Source organism: Vanellus vanellus (assembly GCF_965231255.1).
Source record: "Vanellus vanellus genome assembly, chromosome: 4".
NCBI lineage: Eukaryota > Metazoa > Chordata > Aves > Charadriiformes > Charadriidae > Vanellus > Vanellus vanellus.
The window spans coordinates 36,069,668-36,085,252 of NC_138909.1; positions in this window are offsets into that span (position 1 = coordinate 36,069,668).

The following is a 15,585-nucleotide window of genomic DNA, read 5'->3' on the forward strand; positions in this document are numbered from 1 at the left end:
CTTCTTTTGTCATTTGAGACGAAAGTCCCAAGAGTACATTAGTTTTTCCTTAGAAACTTCCAAACTATTCTGGAATAATTCCACAGGGACACACTTCTAGCTGAAAAAAAGTATCACATTCAATGTAGTCCCCTTTCTAAGTGGATGAAGCCAAAGCAAAATAAGGTGCTTTTTTGTCCCACATTAAATTACAATGCTAGATTTCACACTTTACCATAGCAATTAGGAAAAGTTTCAGTTTTATCTCTGACTATTTCCCCCCCCCTTCTTTTGTCATCGCCTCCCAGAAAAACACACTTGCACTAGCAGATGAGAACTTGTTGCCCCAATTTTATTGCCATGCATCAGTCTTAGATTTGCTACTCATTACTGACTGCAGATATGATCGTCTTACAGTAATGTTTAAAGGCCCCAAGCAATGCTGGACAGCTATAAACATTTAATAAGTGAAAGTCCTTAGCCTGAAAATACAACACAGTCTAAATTAAGCAATAAGAGGGTGTAACAGGAAGACAAAAATGGAGCGGCTTGGCTATCTTAGAAGTGTCAGGAATATATTGCATATACTAGATATCACTTATTTTTGTATTTATTACACATATAATTCTAACTTAAACTCTAAATTTAAAGTTTAAAGAGGCACTCTGCTGCTTTCATCTTTAAAAGTGTGTATTTTTTACATTATACAGGGTGAGAACATGTATGAACTTGACAAGTATGAAACTGAAAATTTGAGCTTTAATGCTCTGTAATACATTTCCCTAACATCTGGCTTCTAAATAAAGTGGGGCTGATTTCCAATGATGCTCTTTTTAAATGCCTGCCTGTCATTGTAATCAGAAGATCACATTTGAAATCGGATCACTTTATTTGGATGCATACAAGTGCCCGAAAACTTGGGTTTGAAAATACTAGTTTGAGTTTGTCATGGACTATTAACTGTAAACTTAAGAAACCAGAAAACTCCTCTTTCTTTTTGGCCGGTCCAGTGAAGAGACATCTTTGTAAAATAAAAGCATGTAGTAAGCAGCAATAATTTTTATACCTTCAGAGTAATTAAAAGTGATCCTGTAGCAGAGCTTTTTAGGAGCTGTTTATCAGAAAGCAAATGTCACAAAATTAACTAGCTCATTCAGTATGCTTAACTCAGAATGGCCATGGGTTTAAGACTTAGAATTTACCCCAACAACAAAAACCAGCTTACTCAAACTTTACAGAATCTTCTCCTAGAGCTGACAGTTGTTTTGCATATTAACATTACCAGAAAAAAATAAACAAACTCATGACATTTTAATATGGTGATCGAAGAGAACAAGACCTAGAGAGACCTAAATAAAGTATTTGCAAGTATAGAAAGATTAAAATGCAGAAAGCAGAACCCCGGACAGTTTTTTCACAGTTCTTAGTATCAGTGGTGAACAGCTGCCCTCAAATGGATAAAGCAGAGCACTGCAATATTTAAAAGTCACCTTCTCGAAGTAATAATAGTGGCATAATAATCCTATGAATATATTTGATAATATACTTCCTAAATAACATTTTTAGTAAGCTCTGCATAGCCATAGCATACAGAATGGACTACAATTTACCTTATACACAAACCTTATTGCTCCCTTGACATTCATGCTGGTCCCTGTCCGCGTGTAGAAAGAGCAAGAACCATTTTGTTAGCAAAGCAAGACAGTCTATACTACACCAGTAACTACTTTTATATAGTGACTGTGGTCTCAAGTTTGTTTATGTGAGGGATTTCTGATACCAGTATACCAATAGCTCCCAAATGGTACATTGCACATTTGCCTGCTTTGTACAGGCAAACGAAGAAGCTGTATAGAAAAAAGGCACTGCTGTACAAAACTAACTGCAACTACATTAGTGGTGCTGCACAGAAAAAAAAAGATTGCTCTAAAGAGTCTCTATCATATCCAAGTTTACTCAATACAAAAATCTGCATGTGTAAGAAAACATAATGACCCAGACCGCTGAAGAGGGTATGGAGGGAATCAATGAAGAGGATCATTTTGATCTCACAAGAACAGAATTTCCTAAAAAACGTACACTCAAATAGGGCACAAAAGGGGCAAAACTACTAATAAAACATGCAGACTGATGGGTTTCTCTGTACTTCATAGGAAAAAAACCCCAAGTGTAGAGCTGTGGTATCACAAGCAACAGAACAAATGAAGCCTGGCTCCAGGTGAGTTTGTCACACCAGTTTGAATTGTGCTTGAATCACACTATGGCTTCTCCAAGGCCTTACAGTCCCAAAACACCAGGGGACCTACATGGAAAAGTCATTCTGAACAGTCCCGCCATAGCAAAGCTTTATTTCAGGCTTATGCCTTACTATGAGTTTTGACAAATAAATGGCTTCTATGGTGTAAAGTAAGGAAAAAACGTCAACTGAACCTGTTTACATGATCAGAGCAAAACCCAATTCCACAAGGATTCAATGATGTCTAACCAGGTGACCGTCACCCCATAGACTTCTTCCTCAGCAGATGCATTAAGAAGTCTCTCCCTTTCCTACCTACCCTCTAGTTACCTTGAAAACTTGTGTAATCTTAATCTCTCTCTCTGTCAAATTGGTGAAAATTAGTCAAGAGATGCATAAACTGGAAAGGAAGAAAGACAATGACAGGCAGATGTCTCAAACTGCACAAGCTTTGTTTTCTTTCGTAACAAAGCTTAATAACATAGTGAAGAAGAATCCAGATTTTCTTAACTTGGACTTATACTTCCTGGTTATAATTCTGGCTCTGGAATCATTTTGAAAGAGGTTGGTGTCTAATACAAAAAAGCTACTTTAAAGTTTTTGCCATGAAAGGGCAAGAAAGAGAGATATGCCTTTTGCAGCTGCTGGTGGAAGATGGTACAACTTGTATAGAATCATAGAATGGTTTAGGTCGGAAAGGACCTTGAAGATCATCTAGTTCCAACCCCCCAGCCATGGGCAGGGATACCTTCCACTAGACCAGGTTGCTCAAAGCCCCGTCCAGCCTGGCCTGAACACCTCCAGGGATGGGGCATCCACAACCCCTCTGGGCAACCTGTTCCCAGGTTGGGAACTTCTCTGGGCACACCAGTTCAACAGGTATGACACTCCCATACAGATAAAAAGGTTCAAATGAATGTAGATAAGTATGATGGTAAAGCAAAAATACATCGCACTCCACAAGATAGCACTCCCCAGAAATCCACTAGTGCAGGCCAAGGAAGATATGAAATACCAAGTATATCAGTAAAGGGGAACTCATCAGGTAAACATACCTACTAGACATTTTTCATGCTTATGTGCATGCTTATATCTGTTTAAGCATCCTGGTATCCAAGCGTGAGGGCATGGAGTTATGTAATCATACCCAAATTTGACCTACTGTGTTTAATATTCATGTATGGCAGGTAACTGCACCAGCCTTGCCTGCTGGGGAACCCAAGCAGTAGTTCAGACAAAACCAATAGCAAGGGTTCACTAGTTTCAGTTTTTAATTGCAAACACCAATGCAAATAAGTTTGAATGACTGTCAGTAAAAAAATAACAGATCTCCATTGGATCTGTTAGATCCCACAGCTGATCCTCTTTGGCCCTGAAATGAGACAAACAGGTCAGCTGGAGATTCTAGTAGCAGAAGGAGAATAGTAGCACCTCCCCCTCCTGGCTCTAGCCATTTTATTCCAAACTCTTCCTTAAACTGGCTGTAGAACTTGTCAGGTGTATGAGCTCTGAAATTACTCCAGTAAGAAGGATACCTGAAAATCCTCAATTTTTGCTGCTGCTGAGTTATTTTTCCACTAGATTAGCAAACGTAAACAGCTCACAAAGCAGTCAGATGCATGATGAGACAAACAAAACACAAATAGCAGAAGTGTTTGAAAGTGGAGGGTAGTCGCGATCACCTCTCTTTGTCCATGGATGCCTTAGCATGCAATACTGGTCCCAAAGAGATAACAATGATAAAAGCTTCCTGGGCATCTCAACAAACATAGAATTTCATCTCAAAAGAAAGGGAAGGGAACGTGCAGGTACATGCAGCTATAGGTGTGGGATCTGCCCTCGGTCATGACAGTACTAGTGCAAAAGAGTGTTTGACAGATTACAAGGGACCATTTGCAAAAACTAACTTTTTATAAGGTCACATCGGTTATGAAAGAGATATATAGACTGTCTAGTAAACTGCATATTGGCAAGACTATATAGTATCAATACTAATGACGCTATCCTATCATTAAAACATATACTTAACCATGCACATTTTAAGAAAATAATTCCTACCACAATTAGACATCCCTGTAAATGCATATAATCATTTGTAACCAGAGGCCTATGTAATTTGGCTGTACTCCACAAGCCTCCTAACTTTATTTACTGTACTATAGAGTAATAGAATCATTTAGGTTGAAAAAGACCTTTAAGATCATCGAGTACAACCATCAACCTAACACTGCCAAAACCCACCACTAAACCATGCCCCTAAGCACCACATCTACCCGTCTTTTAAATGCCTCCAGGTATTTATTTGCTACTCAACCACTTCCCTGGGCAGCCTGTTCCAATATTTGATAACCTCTTCTGTGCAGAAATTTTTCCTCATATCCAACCGACACCTCCCCTGGTGCAACTTGAGGCTGTTTCCTCTTGTCCTATTACTTGTTATGAGTGAGAAGAGACCGACCCCCACCTCTCCGCAACCTCCTTTCAGGTAGCTGTAGAGAGCGACACGGTCTCCCCTCAGCCTCCTTTTCTCCAGGCTAAACAACCCCAGTTCCCACAGCCACTCCTCATAAGACTTGTTCTCCAGACCCCTCACCAGCTTTGTTGCCCTTCTCTGGACATGCTCCAGCACCTCAATGTCTTTCTTGTAGTGAGGGGCCCAAAACCGAACACAGTATTTGAGGTGGGGCCTCACCAGTGCTGAGTACAGGGAGACAATCACTCCCCTGGTCCTGCTCACCACACTATTTCTGATACAAGCCAGGATACTATTGGCCTTCTTGGCCACCTGGGCACACTGCAAGCTCGTATTCAGCCATATTTTGACCAACAATCCCAGGACTTTTCCCACTGAGCAGTGTTCCAGCCACTCTTCCCCAAGCCTGTAGTGTCACATGGGGTTGTTGTGACCCAGGAGCAGGACTCGACACTTGGCCTTATTGAACCTCGGACCATTGGCTTCAGCCTATTGATCCAGCCTGTCCAGATGCCTCTGTAGAGCCTTCCTACCCTCAAGCAGATCAACGCTCCCGCCCAACTTGGTGTCATCTGCAAACTTACTGAGGGTGCACTCAATCCCCTTGTCCAGGTCATTGATAAAGATATTAAAGAGAACCGTCCCCAGTACTGAGCCCTGGGGAACACCGCTCGTGACCAGCCACCAACTGGATCGAACTCCATCCACCACAACTCTTTGGGCCTGGCCATGCAGCCAGTATTTTACCCAGCAAAGAGTACACCCAGCCAAGCCGTGAGCAGCCCGCTTCTCTGGGGGAATGCTGTGGGAAACAGTGTCAAAGGCTTTACTAAAAGTCATAGAATGGTCTTGTTGTCATTGTCACTGTTTTTTAAAAAAATATCTTTAAAGCATGTGTCTTCATTTCTTCATTAAACATTTCAGAAAATATTCCAGGTATGTAACAGAAATCCAGCTGCATCATCTTGCATCTTACAAATATTCCAGACATGTCTGCCCAGTCCTCATTGGCTATAATATGACTTGTTGGATAAGCAAGTTTAACTCTTTGGTCTAGTCAGAGTTGCACCAGCTGTTAAAAAGAATTGCTACAGCTGCTCTGCAGGAATTTATTTGCTGACCATTTATTTATGCTGTTGTTGCACCTTTAAATAAAGCTGAGACAAGAATTAAGAACTACAACAACAGGTAGAGAAGTCATGCAATATTTAACACTGGATTAAAATACAAGTCAAATTCCTAACTGAGGATAAACTGGGGGAAGGGAAAGCAGGTGGTTTTATTAGCAAGGAGGCTGCTTTTATGAAAAAGGAAGATAGGAAACTGAAAAAATTAGTTTTCCATACAGTAATTCAGCTTTTCTTATCACTGTATAACTCTTCCATGTAAAGTGCAAGAGTTCCAATGAGAAATTCTCTCCTTATATACATGCACGCACAAAATATACACAAGGCAGTACCAAAATACTTAAAACATGATTATCAGTTTCTGAATAGTGTCCAAAAATCACTGCCAAAAATTAGGTTTGGACTTAGAATTTTCTTCCTTTCTACATATTAAATGGGAAAAGGAATAATCCCCAAAACATCAGAAAGATGTTAAAAATACTTCTGCCACCCAACACACCTAAAAACTAATTTTTTCTTCTGTAGTGAAAAATTCTGTCCAGATACTGTTTATTCAGCATTAAAAAAAAAATTCCTCTTATATGAAGCCTGACAACAGTAACACTCTTCATATTAGCTATATTATCTACTGTCAAAATAAAAGGTTGAGCAATGCAAAGTGTTACATTTTGTATGTTTGAAACAATATAGATATCAAGGTCTGCTTTGATACAAGATTGTGTTTTTCTTACTAGAACTGTAAAATGCACATAAATCTAACAAATGCAACAACTGATTGTTATACTGGCATTCATTTGATAGCACCAAATTAAGCTGTATAATCCTTTTCAGCTGGTTAACAGCATACTGCAAAGGGGTGTGAGGCTATTTATAAAGCTCAAGATATGTGAAGTAAAGAATACCCAAGACTACAGAAAAAGGCAGGTAGTCTGTGGAAGGGCCGGCACTATTGGTTGGTACGGTTGCCACCTCAATCTTTTATTTATCTTCTTTCCTTTTTACCACCCCCCCCCCCTTTTTTTTTTTTCTTTTTAGAGGAAGGGGAAGCCTTGCCTGCATTTTTATTTAACACTGGCTTTCTCTGATTTGTTCAAATATCACTTACTATTTGAAATGCTTATAAAAAGTCAATTTCTATTAAATACTTATATGTGGACATCCAAATCCAGCTTTGAGTTTATGGCCTGTCTGATACTCTGACTTCAAACACTACCAGCAAAATAGTGCAGTGCAGCAGTACCAAGGTCTGACAGGCACAAAAGAAGAGTTTCAACAGTCTGCCCTCCAAAAGAGACACGCACACATGCATGTAAACACAGCATTTAGCATACTTGCTGTAGGACATGTAATACTAGTGGTTTATACCAAAGCCAAAATTGTGCAGGTGGGTGAATGCTTCAGGGTAATAATTGAAAGTGTCCTTGCTTTGGATGAAGTCCAGCTTAAAAAGAAGGAACAACATCATTACATTTGGCAAGAACAAGGGATCCATAATGAATAATGTTAAGTCTCATTTCTTCCATTTAGGTGTGTCACTTCCAGTTTCTTAATTTAATTTTTATTTTTTAATTTTAATCAAGTGAATTATTTTCTGTGTGCTTTAGAAAATCTGACCAAGGGATCAGAACTGAAGGACTTATGACATTGGTAAAAAGTGTTCATTATTTGTTGTTTTTTAATTTTTTTTTTTTTTTTTAAGTACTCAGTATATTTGGGTCAATAATGATCACAGTAGCTGCCATCCTTAAGGGACACTCCATAATTTAACTGAGAAGAACAAAGGGTCACCTGGCCACTTGCAAACAAAACCAGTGGCTGGATGGCATAAGAATACGAATGTGATTTGCACTTACAGGAAACATTGCTCTTACTTTACTTAAAAGTAGTAACGACTTCTGATGATGAATAAGGTGGAATTTATCCCTGCTGGCAATCTGTGGTGGTGATCAGTGCATTTTCCACTTCAGCAGAGACACCAGGGGTTGAACAAATGTATTAAAATTTAATAAGCATTAACAGAGTAATATTTCCTGACACAGCTGAAAAGCATAGCCACTGTCTCACAAGATTGAATTACACTGAATATTACTAAAAGTCACTATTTGCTCTTTTCATATTATGGAATATACAGGCAAGTAGTAAAGTCAGTAGAAAACATCAGCTTCTAGTAAGAACAAGCATAAAAAGAAGTAAGGTTCCGTAAAGAAGTGGTTGGTTCGGACCAGCTTGACTTGGGATAGAAATCTTTGTAGTTCCTTAGTAACTGTGTCTTTCTCAGATCCTCTCCCTCTTCTCAATTCTTATTACAAACTAAAGAAAAAATTTAGAAATCACAAGAAGAGGAGAAAGGATAAATAAGAGCGAAGGAAGAACAGAAGAGATGCCTGACAGCAATATCTTCCACTTGTATTTCAGTGCTTATTCTAGAGACACCCATCTATGCACAAGAACCTTTAAAAGCTCAATACCAATTAACTATATGTAACATTACATCAGAAGTTGTACTATACAGAGTCAATGCACAGGAAGTTTTATAGAGTTGGGTTGTTTTTTTTTTTTTTTAACATAAAGCACATTTTAGAGTAATTGTGTGAAATCTTGAACTTGTTTCGCCAGAAGAGAATGAGCCGAAATCTAGCAAAATTTGCAAAAGTTGAAGTATTCTCATGAACCGCACTATGGACAAGAAGGGAGAAGATGCTTGTAAACAAAGACAATAGTTTGTAGAAACGTTGGTTCTAGGCTTTGTATGGATTTTTCCAATAGAAATTTCACCATAAAGGAAACCGCAAAACATTCACATGCAACATGAACAAACCATAATGGCAGATTAATAAATCTACAAAAAATGCACATTATATCATTGCTACACAAGCATAGCTTCATGCACAGATCACCATATACTACCAATGAAAAACAGTTCACGTGTCAAAAATCATCCTTTGTCAATAGACATTAGAAGCTGGCTGTTCAAACATTCTGCTGAGACAGTTTGGAAATTTTGGTTTTAGGCATTCTGCCTGCTCAGAAATGATTAAACTAACATAGAAATTGACATTGTCTAGTTTGTCTCCTTATACGCAAGAATTTGTAAAGATATGTAAATTACTGTGCACAGTTTGCTGAATAGCAACACGTTCTACAGATAATGAAAAGTCTCCTACAGAAATAAAGGATGTACTGCTATTTTGCAGATTACAGTGAGTGAGAAATGCATCAGGAAAAAATGTTAGTCCCGCAGCAGCTGTTGAACATAATTCTAGTCCTCATATCACCTTCTGTCCCTCTGCTTCTCTAAGCTAATTTCAGATCTCATAATTTTTAAGTATAAAACAACAGTCAATACAAGAAATGTACTGATAATAACTTGTATTTTCAAACACACACTTCAAATTCATAGCCAAAAGAACATTTAACACCTTCCATTTGGGAAGAGTGGGTGTCAACAAAACCAAAAACTAACTCACCAGCAAAAGTTTTATTTTCTTCACACTTCGATTCACCATTTGCATCAAGTTTCATAACCAGTAATATCAACTGCAGTTAAGCCCCAAAAGGTGAAGTAGCTTAAAATTGACACTCAGAGCAAGAGCATCCACTGATAAAATGCTCAGTAAATACAGCTGTATCTCTACAGGCTGGAGATATTTGCGCTAACGATCACATCAGGCAGCAGCACCTGCTACATAGTCAAGAACAACATACGGAACAAATGGCATATTTAAGTGGGGCAGAGCTCCCAAATGTATTTGTTACACAAGCCACGTATCCCAACAGAGTAAGCAAACTGAAAGTATTCTCAAGCACATTTTCATGTTTTCTATTTCATGATGTTTTTGCCATATAATTGGTGAGTTGAAATGGTATTACTTCAATTCTTTTCTTTTTTTTTTTTTTAAAAGCTTTTTCATTTTGAGAACAAAGATGCAGAGCAAAAACCATGCAGCTGCCTAACTGACACTGATTTCAAACCACGACACTATGAAAAAGTGTGCAACTACAAGACAATGCTTCAAGTAGGTATTCTGAAGGTATCAATTTAATCTATTCTACAAAAAGTAAACTGATATGGTAGTTTGAGTAATACAGGCAAGTTCCTTCCCAGTATTTACCTTTAACGACCTCTGCATAGGCCAAGCAACTAAAAGACAATTTAAGTCAGTACAACCTTGTGGCATTGCATCAATTCTGAGCAAGTCTAAACCAAGAGGCTGTTTCCCTGTCTGCCCCCCCTCCCCCATCCCGAAAGGTGGCTAGCATCTTTTTGGCTTTAGGGAACTGCTGGAAATACACCGGTGAACAACGAACATGGTTACAAAAGAATTACACACATGTTCACGAGAAACAACTGGACATGTCTGGTAAGAACCACCATGAAATAAAGAAGGTATACACTCCGAGATGCAGGCTTCACTGCAAAGACGGTGCAATTGTACGTTGTCAGTTACCTGTACAGACAAATCTGGCACAATTGAAAGCTCTGTAGTTTTTTATTTTCCAGTGTGGCTAGCTGAGGTAAATCCCTTGACTGGAGTTGAAAGCCTGACCTCAATTTATTGGCACAGAAGTAGAAAATTGCTTGTGCCTTACACAGCTAGGTCATTAGTCTAGTAAGCAATCTTTGTAAGCGGAAACTAAATGAGAAATTAAATCAGCACTACCTCTTTCCCCATCAAAAAACATGCATCTTTCTGTAATAAGAGGGGTGGGGAAATGAAGTAGAATCTACTTTTTAAATACAATCTTATAGTCAAAACTGGGATCCAAACTCTCAGCATTAATGGTTTCTGTTAAACTACTTTTCTTCTGTCCCAGGCACTGAGATTCTTCACTTTCTATACACAATTACTTACTTCACAATTATACATTGGCACTGTTATTTAATTCTGTAGTAATATTTGTAGAAATCATACTGAAGAGAGGTAAGACAACCTTCATTAAGGGAAAAAAAACCCAGAAATTATAGAAGAAATTCCTGTCCTTAGACTGCAAGAGACATTTAACACAGGAAGTTCCGTTCAAATACACGGAAACAGTTCTTTACGGTGAGGGTGACAGAGCACTGGCACAGGCTGCCCAGGGAGGTTGTGGAGTCCCCTTCTCCGGAGATTTTCAAGACCCGCCTGGATGCAGTCCTGAGTAATGTGCTCTGGGCAATCCTGCTTTAGCAGGAGAGTTGGACTAGATGATCTCTAGAGGTCCCTTCCAACTCTGATAATTCTGTGATTCTGTGAACATAACAGTTAAATTTAATTACTAGGTATTTCAAGAACGTTGCATGAGAAACCTGAACTAGATAGCCAAGTTCTTAGATAAGCCACCAACTGTATCAGGGATAACCCCATATATAGTAGAGCCCACGTATCAATCAGCAAGCTTCATGATCCACTTACAGAGTAGGGAAAATTAGCAGAGCAGCAATTATTTAACACCAGTATTACCTGCACGTGAAGGTGTAGGAGCAACTCTACTTACAAAAGGTGAAAGTACAGCAAAACCCCTGAAAGCCTCAGGCAGCAAATGAAGCCATTACTTAACACAGTCAAGTAAAAGCAGAGCAAACCAGAAGTACTTTTCAAAAGTCTTGGTATTTGCAGTTAAGAAGCATGCTGCAGGTTAGTGCAGATGGGGAAGAACCTTGCTATCTACAGAGAAACTGAGAATCTGCATTCCTTCCATGGATGCTTTAATATTCAACAAACTACATCTTAATGACAGTTGCATAACCTTTCCAAATGATCCTGCATGCCTGGAATCATTAGCAACTAAACTGTGTAGTATATAAATGAGAAAGAAGTCAAAGGTTAAAAGTGTTGACTGATATTAATTTCAGAGTATGAATATTTCTAATGTTATTACAGTCCAATATAAAAATAAGGTTCTGTATCAGAAGAGTAAAAAAAAATTTTGCTCCAAAAAAACTAATCTGTCATGGTAATGCAAAAATAATTCTGACTGGCAGTTGTAAAGACCATTTATTGTTTATCCTAAGTCATTTACTTATTTATTTAACTCATTCTATTTTAGCGCTGTAGTTCAGAATAACCAAAAGAGGAAAAAATTTGCCAGTTCCTAAGCTTTTAAAGAGATGTGAAAGGAGGTTTAATTAAAAAGGAGAATCCCAGAGAGAAGCAAAAGGAAAAAAAAAAATTGCCAATGTATTTTAAATATTTTTTTTATTTTATTTTATTTTTTTTTACAATCAGAGCAATGGTTAACACGTAGTCTTTTTCACACAGCTTTAGCTGAATTACTACTTAGTTTAAAAACTCCTTAAAGCATTAACTGTTAGACAACTCAGGAGATGAAAGGCCTGAAGAATCTAAATGTCCTACTTGTGATCCCTGTAAAAAATAAAGATGAAAAAGAGTCTTTTTGTAGCATAAAGTTTTTCCTCTTTCTCCTGTACACTCAGAGCAGAGAACTATACATGGCATTCTTATCACACAAGCCATCTGAAAATGTTTAAAACTTATTTTTAAAGGAAATATTCCTACATCATTTCACATACTGGAAACAGGCTTCTTCACAAATGAAAAATATTGAGTCCTTCTGTTCCAGCTGTATTTATTTCCTAGACTTAAAAAACATGCTTCAAGTTTTTAGCTGCCAGAGCAGGAAAAAACTTTGCAAAGGAACACTGCGCAAGTCTCCGCAGGGCAGCAGCAAAGCAATAGCAGCCCCCTCTGCTGCTCAGAAAAGGAGAAAAATATTAACACGCTGCTACAAAACCACCACCCCACCTATACACAATAGTCCAACCTTCTCTCAATTGCGTGTACTGTACTGTACACAAAACAAAAAACTGCTTCCAGGTATCAGCGTTTCTCTGATCATCCTTTATTTCCCCCTATCCCTACAAAGCTTTTCGTTCTATTAACATTCCGACAATAACTGCAGAGTTTCACACAGGGGTCCCTTTTCACTCCACATACGCACAAACTGCCCAGTGCAATCTTAAGTTTTCTTTAGTTTTAAAAGTTAATGTTATACTTCCATACAAAGCCAAAAATCATTGAAAAATAAATCCTTTATATCCTTGTGGCTCTACATACTTGCTTGGACCAAGCACCTCACAGTAACAAATTCTGGCCCAGTCCGCGCATTTTGAGAGCTCAAAGCTATGTACGTGAGCACGGCTTTAGATTCGTTTCAGAACTCGAGAGGGTATTTCAGTTCCAAGGGACAGGTCTTCCTCTGGTACATCCTGTCCTAGCTCCACTGAAGGCAACCCAGCTTATTTGTTCTGTCTCTCCACTCTCCAGCGTCAACGAACAACCAAGAAAAGGCACTCTTGGAACAGCACCATTACTTACACACGCACATCCAGTGACTTACAGCCAAACAGACAGTATGGTACCTGGAATCAGAGGACGCTGCAATCAAAGTACACTGTTTTTATAAGAAAATTAAGCTGCTCCTCAGCCTTTACCATTGTTACATGTAATTTCTGTTATATACGAAAGGCATCCATTAAAAAAATAATCTTACTACCTTTAGTAAAGAAGCAAATGCTCAAATATGAAAACTGCTGAAGGGGTATCAAAGTGTTTTTTGTGGTTGTAGATCCAACTATACAAGAATTTTTCATCTTCGTTTTACCTAATCTGTTTTCTGGTTCTTAGGAAGCTCAAGTTAACCAAGTAATTACCATCACAGCCCACAATCCTGCAACAAGCAAACCTGCATTTGGAGAGGACACTAACTCAGAAATTTAGTGGAGGGTTCTGCATGCAGGATGCCTGACCAGTGACGAGAAGTCACCATCACAATCCAAACAGTTAGCACACAAATAACGGTTCACATTTATATACCCCAATTTGCTAAGTTTCCCGACAGCCTCAATAGAAGAAAAGGAAATAAATGTTTAAGAGGGGTTTTGTTGCAAAGACCCTTGTTCAACAGTGCCTGTTGTCCACAAGGATTGAGCATCTCCCATACATGAGCTCAAACACTCCTTCACACTTCCCTCCAGACAAGCAGAGCAGGCAAATGTGTTTCCTGAAACCCAGAAGAAGAAAAGTGGCCATGCACCAGCCAACAATCCTCCCGCTCTACCCGTGCTCACTTGGATTTTAAAATTCAGGTCCCTACAGAATACATGAAAATAAATACCTTTAGTGCCTTCTGGTGTATTCTCCCCTCAAAACAAAATTTGTGGAGAAATATGAAATGGCTCCTGGAATCCCACCTCAAATGGGAGGTTGTATGAAAAGAAGCTATATGAAAATTCAAGATGGCATCTGCCTAAAGTGAGAGGCATACTTTTAAGAAGAAAGAGGGCTGCTATTTGCATATCTCCCAACAACTCTTCCCTACACGTACTTTTTGCCATGGACACAGTAAATTGCATCTTCCAGTTTCTGCATAATCTTCAGCTTGTTTTCCTCTTTTCCCAGAGACCAACTTCAAGCATGAAAGCAGGAGTAAGAAAGGAAACATGCCTTGATACCACAGTTTGACCTAGAGCACCTATATATCTGCCTCTGGAAATCTCACACTTGCTAGTCTGCTAGCAGTTATTTTGCCTAATCATACAAAACTGTGACAGGATTTGCTGGAATAAATGCAGCCAACGCTTCTCAGGAATTCATGGGTTTAATTTTATTTTATTTTTTACGTGACTCTTCCCTAACTGAGGTGGCTTCAACATTAGACGCATTTAATATTAAAAGTATCATGTAATGTAGAATTTTAGATAAAGAAAAACAAATAGAACAAAGTTAAATTCATGGTAGCTTGGGTAGAAGTGATTGTGACTTTTTTTCCCCCCTTCCACAAAATACGTCAAATCCAAACCAAAGTTGAACGAACCTGTAAATTATATTAAGTGTTTAGAAACAATTTCTTTCTAAGATAATCAAGAAGCCAATATTCCTACAAATAAAAAAAGTTCACCGCAGGTAAAGAAAACCAAGTCATCTTGATGGAAACTGAAAGCCTCAATTAAAACCAAAAGATTTAAGTACATTGAAGATGACACTCATTAATATTTAAAAACTACAAAACTGGGAGTTGTAGATACAGTTAAGCAAACAAAAAAAGGAATGAGTTAAACATGATATATATTATGATCAAAATTATTTTTAAGAATTAGAACAATCAAAATATTTCCAAAATCTCAAATAAACCTAACGATATACAGACACACACAGAAAAATATATTGAAAAGGAAATGGACTACAACCTGGATAACCATAGGCTGAAAACCAGGTGTCAGTGCAAGATAAAATAATGCAATGGTTGACATAGAATAGGATTAACAGCATTGATGCCAATTTTTCCATAAAAACATGCTGGTTATCACTTATGTCATAAAAACCAGTTTTGATAAAGATAAAATATTGCTGGCAAGATATATTGGTTAAGACTATGATTTCAAGAGCATGAACACAAGTAGACAAACAATTTAAACCTAAAATAAGCAAGAAAGTTAATTTACATGAGATATTTCCCAGTGACAGCGACTACCAGTAATAGGTTCTTGTCCTTGCAGTGCTAAAGAACCCCACACGTACTGAGAGATAAAAGCATTTAAGGGCAGTTGCTATGAAATATATGATGCACTGTAAATGTATTTGTTTGCTTATGTTGTGGTTAATTGTTACACAACTATTTCCAAGGAACTAAAGAAATACAAAGTCATCACAGAGGGCTGGAAATGGATGCCACAAATACCATGCAATCAGTGAAGAATCAGCATCAAGTGCATGTTTCTGTAAAAGCCCTTACTTTGCCTTCCTGTGCTATTTTATATTTTTATATAACAG